The following is a 6000-nucleotide window of genomic DNA, read 5'->3' as shown; positions in this document are numbered from 1 at the left end:
AGTCCGCAGGAAGCCCACATTGTTGATTCTGCTGTTCATTTTCTTTCATTGAGCACTTTCCCACCATTATTTGACTGTTGATCGGAGTTAGCTTGTGATTTCTGTTAGCCTCACATCAGGAATCAACCATATTTGAAAATGAAACTACAGGTGGTGCCTGAGAAGGCCGAGAGAGCTGCCAAATGTGCCACAGTGGCACCAATGGAAGTATAAACCTTGATTATATGGGTCTGGATTAGCTCTGGGTAGTTAGATCTCAGCATTCCTTCAAAATCGGGGTCGTTCAGGAAAAGCCAGGGGGTGAAGCCTAATGCCCAATTCAATTCTGATGCTTTCAGACTATTTCCCTCACAACCGATCTGATTTACTCAAATATAAATGTGTTGCTTCACTTGATTCTCAGAAAAATAGCAGCATTGTCTCTGAAGAACGTGATAAATGATCCCTTAAGGGGCTCTGTGCTGAATGAACTTCTTCATGAACCAAAAGGAAGGAAGCCATTGCAAAGGAGCTTCAAGTGGTAGATTATGTTGGTGAAAGAATGAAAATTTGAGATCTGAAAAGATAACCGTGGCCTTTTTTCTGTTCTAGCCTTCATTCCTTTAAGTAGCTCTACATATGGTGCGATAAAATACCACTGCTAAAAAATAAAAATAAGAAAGCTTATTGACTAAATCATTATTTTTCATTTCACTGCTGCTACCAGCCTGGAAAAAAACCCCATAATGAACAACTATAGATTGGTATGTGTTTACCTTGTTTAGGCGAAGGTGGTAATATGAAAATGAATGACCGGTGAATAAATGAGCACAAATGACTGCAGCTAGCAACAAGGACCCTGCTGCAGATGAGGCGTTGATATCTGCTCGGTCCTAAAGGAACACGTGGTTCCACTGAGCTGTTCCTCATCCCTCATCATCAACCTTTGTCATGTCTGCACAGGAGGCAGGTTTCCATTAAAACTCTCCTCCTGGACAGGGGTTGTTGTTCCATACAATTCAATTATGAGTCACCCTCAGAAAGCGAAGCTCCTCCAGAAGGGTTCAAGAGCACGAGACAGCTGTGCATCAATAATACAGAGCTGCGTCCCGTGGATGGATAAAATAAACATGAAATCCCTGCGCTGGGCCTCTTTGAGCTTCCGTTTTTTTAAAAAAAGACATGTATCTGGAAATTTTTCTGCCACATGGATGCTTGTTTCACTGTTGAACTCTGATTTAAAATGCATAGAGTCGCACTGTCGTTGTTATTGGAGAGGTGAGCTAACAGGAGGAAGCCGCCGACATGCGGGGACCATGTTCCTCCTGGAAGTAAAGGATGTTGTGACTGGTTTTATCCATCGAATCAGAAACTTCCTACAAATGACACGGAACGGCGCGTTAGCGACGCTGCCGGCCCCGCCTCATTTATTTCAGCTCCCCACCCTAATATGTAAACAGCTACTACGAGTCCTGCTAGTCATTATTGGAGGAGCCCTTTTTTACCCTGTTGCTTGGTTTGTTGTCGCCACCCTTGCTGTCCAATTACAGTCCATTTCTGGCAGATCTGTGATTGATGGCTCGTTCCTGACCCGAGAGGTGGCGCCTCATTATTGGAGAGTCCTGGAGGACACACGAAGGGACCCAGGCAGTAGCAGCCGACGGAGGGGTTGATGCAAACAAGTATGGGAGGGATTGGGGAGAGCATGGTGATGAGAAGATAAAAAGAAGATAAAAGTGGAATGAAGAGACGCAGCAAAAAAAAAGTGAAAACAGGATGGATTTATCACGAGTTGAGTGTGCGTCTTTTTTTTGGTGAGGAATCAAAAAAGTGCTAGATTAGGTTGAAAGTTCTGACTTTGCTCCTCTGATGTGAGATGAAAGCAGAAGGCAGGAGGAGGAGGAGGACACCAGAAACAAAGACTGATGAAGAGAGATGAAGGAGAGGAGGGGGGCATTTGCTAACAGAGGAGTGCTAATGATACCACATCCCGTGTCACAACTGTGCGTAAAGACGAGAAAAAAGAAAAAACAAAAAACAAAAGAAGAGCCCAGAACTTCAAAACAACTTAATTGGAAGTGTTGGATGCTCCGAGAATGTGAATGGTTGATGGTGCTTGCTGTGATCCGCCTTCTCAATACTGCTCCCAACTTCTGCAGCCATTATTATCTCCTACATCTAGGCTAAAACTGGGAGATGATACAAGAGTGATCAATTAACATTACTGGTCTTTTTTCTTTGCCCTCTATTGTTATTTCTGAGAGTGAAGGATGCATGATGAGTAAGGAACCGAGGAATTCTCCAAGACGTTCTCGAGTTGGGGGATAGAAAAGAACATTCCATTATTTATTTCAGGCAGAATAACACTGGATCCACATTATTGGACTTGAACATTGCTGTTGCTTATTAAGCCTGAAGATAGATCAGCAGGACAAATAAAGGCTCTCCAGATCAGGCATTTTTGAGAAGCCCTCAGAGAGCGCTCTGCAGCCTGGGTTGCATCCCGAGAGATATGAGGAATTCCAGCTGCAGCATCACACACTACCCACAAAATGTGTGCGTGCGCTTATGTGTGTGTGTGTGTGTGTGTGTGTGTGTGATGGGGGGGGGGGGGGGGGGGGGGGCTTTCAAGGACCTATTGGATCAACAGACTGCGAGGCCTCAGCCAGAGTAACTGAGTGTAATTCCAGCACCTGTTAAAGCTCAAATAGGAACATAAATCCCACCTAATGGAACTGTAGGAATTAGAAGACAAAGCCTTTGTTTAAAGACACGTGATGTGCTGGGAAGGGTCATGTGACATTCTGAGGTTAGGTTTCCTTTCTTTTGAGCTAAAACCATAACAGGGCTGCTAATAGAAATCAGCTCCCTAAAATTCTGGAGATCAATATCCAACATTAAATGTTAAAAGCCACCATCGGCATGTTATCGATTCTGTTTATGATGCTTGACAAATATAAATAAACGTGGAATTTCACTGCTTCCTGCAGTTTGTTCCATCCCCGAGGCCATTTGCCGAAAATTCTTGTTAACCCAGATCTCTTGTTAACCCAGATCTCTGAAAACTTTTCAGTGCAAAGTTCAGACGTGTAGCCTGAAGTTCTCTAACTTCTGCTTTAGAGATAAAAATACACCAGTCCCGTTGTTTGTGAGTCACCGTTGCCCAACTTAGCGAGACATTAGCAACGCAACGGCGGGTGAAGAGGCGCCTTATAAATTTCCTGCTGCGCCGTGTTTTATGGCTGCACATAAACTTTTAGTTGTGAACCTTTTTATTTTTTAACTTTGTGTCTCGCAAAATGAGATTGTTGTTCAACAGAGAGCATTTATTTAGGGTGAAATTAATCACATAATCCGTCTTTGACTTTTATTACAAACCAGATTTATTCTGAATGTAATTCTGGATCATTCCTAAAGGAGAAGTGACAGGATTAGGAAGTTTTCTCGCACTTTTAATTGATGAATTTAAATTTTTAGGACAAGTTGTAATTAAGTGATTATTTTAGGAGAAGAAATGTTCACATTAGCATTTTATAACTGAGAGAAAATGTGTTCTTGGGCTAACAAAATCCAGCCAATACTTATAATTTTGTAGCGAAGTAAAATGGTATTATAATTAATAATCCTCTGATTGTTGTAAACAGTTGTGTTTGTTTCGTTTTTAATTCCTCATCTAATCCTGGTTAATTATGCTAACAAGATAAAAATTCAGAGGTGTTCGGAATATCAGGATTATCTAATGCTCATTTGACCGGAGGCTGGTGGGGGTCCGGTACAGGGGCCATTGGATGGCAACACCTCTTTTCACAGACGATGTCGAATTGTTGCCTCCTTCATTCCGGGATCTCAGTTCGTTCTGGGGCAGGTTGGCTCCGAGTGTGAAGCAGCTGGAATGAGAATCAGCACCTCCTATTCTGAGTCCATGGTTCTCACTTGGAAAAAAGTGACACGCGCCCTCTGGGTCGGGGAGGTCGTCTGCCTTAAGTGGAGGAGTTAAAGTATCTTGGGGCCTGGTTCGCGAGCGAGGGAAGGATGGAGTGCGAGACTGACAGCTGAATCGGTGCAGGAGCATCAGTCATGCGGTCACTGTATCGGTGACCGGTTCCAACCCCCCCATGGTCGGAAACTTTGGGCCGATACAAGCGGCTGAAATGATGTCCCAAATCAGGTTTCAGCGTCCTGTCTTTAGCTAGTGTTAATATTCACATTTAAAGAGTTGTTCAGTTCTTTATCAACAAAACATGACAATGTTTTCCTAAAGTGAATTGTGGGAGAAATCTAGACGATACTTGCACAGGTGTGAAAAGAAAATAAGGAAATTGCACATAAGAGGAGAGTCACTAATCTGAGTCGCAGAAGAAAAACAAAGGAAAAAACAAACATTCCAGTTCGACTTATCCTTCCCTCTGAGGATTAGAAGCTTTGATAAAACCTTCAACCCCACAGCAAAATCAATTTAGCCAGGCTGTAGCATTCGCAGCCATCTCTGTTATTTGTTTCCCGACAGGAAAATCGCCCCCACCCGATTCAACTTCTACTCGGGTTAGGGTTTGTAGCTCAACCGGTCCTCCCATATAAGTGGAAAAATCCCAATCCAGGCCTGCGGTGTCAGAAATCAGCCCCTATTCTCTATACAGTGCAGTTGTTGGGTGCGTGCCATTTTGTATGGCTGTCCAACTGTTAAGTGAGGATCACTGCAGCCTATTTAGTGCACAAAAATGCACTGTGAAAAGGGGTATTTTTGAGCAATATAAGTGTTAGGTTCAAACGACCTGAAACACGAGAAAAACAAATGAGGCAAAGACAACAGTTTTGGATTTTACTTGCAGCAAGGAGAACGGAGAGATGTGCTCAGTTACAGATCTCCAACACATTCTGACACACATCTCCCGCCATCCTTTTTTTATTTAAATTAGGAGGTCCCTAGTTACAGAAGTCAAATGTGTCTAAGGGAGGGGAAAACACAAGATAGCAGGTCCCATACAAAGCAAAAGACTGTAAATCATAATGGTGAGATTATACGTAGGTCTTCACTGATTTGATTAGCTTAGCTCGCACACAGCTCATTCTTCTATATCATTGGCCTGGGTGGTTAGGGGGGCTCTGTGCTTTGGTGTGGAGCCTCCAGTCTGTCCGGGTCGGGGTGGTCTTTGTGGCGGTACCACCTGTGGTCACAGACCGTGACCTCCCTCGGCCTGGTGGGCCTCCAAAGGTGGCGTCTCCTTCGCCTCAGGTCTCGGTGCCCAGCCATGTCTCAGCTTGCCTCAGCTTGTTTATGTGTGTGGGTGTGTGTGTAAGTGTGTTGTATGCATGTGTGTGTGTGTGTCCTTTTCTTGATTCTCTTGTTCTCTTTGCTGTTTTTATCCTTTGTGAGGCACTTTGTGCTACCTAGTGTATGAAAAGTGCCATATAAATAAAGATTGAATTGAATTGAATCAGACAGATTAAAAGAACACCTCCTGGGTCCGGCCCTGCAGCTCTATCTCCAGTCAATGTCACTTCTCCACAGCAGCTGCATTTCTGTCGCCCTTGACCAGAGAAGTTCGAGTTCACACATCAAGCATCATGAACATTAAGCATTAACAAATAATAGGAAACATTAAGTAATGAGAAACAATATAACGAGAATAAAGAATATAACAAGGCAAAAGCAAATAAGAGATAACTTTAATATAATGGATCTAACAATAAGTCACAAAAAACTTTTTATGAGCACTCAACAATACTAAAGAAAAAAACAGTTTACATCAAGATTACAAAGGGAAATGGAATAACTGTCATTATTAGCATAGCTTTTAGGCCATGCGGGTCTGTTAGCATCAGGGAAAGTGCAGTCATCCGCCCAAATGGGACGTCAGGAAACACATGCAGCAGCGGAACGTTTAAATTTGTTCCACCTCAGGAAATGAAAAGTGCATGTTCTTGCACTTTAAATCTGAAAGTCGATCCCTAATTCTGAACCGATGCGTTCGCCATGGAGCTCAGGATATTTGTGTGTAACAGGATATTTGCAGTGTGTTT

The sequence above is a fragment of the Takifugu flavidus genome, chromosome 21 (assembly GCF_003711565.1).
Source record: "Takifugu flavidus isolate HTHZ2018 chromosome 21, ASM371156v2, whole genome shotgun sequence".
NCBI classification, from domain to species: Eukaryota; Metazoa; Chordata; class Actinopteri; order Tetraodontiformes; family Tetraodontidae; genus Takifugu; species Takifugu flavidus.
The sequence above is the reverse complement of the archived record's forward strand: the minus strand, read 5'-3'. Positions refer to the sequence as shown.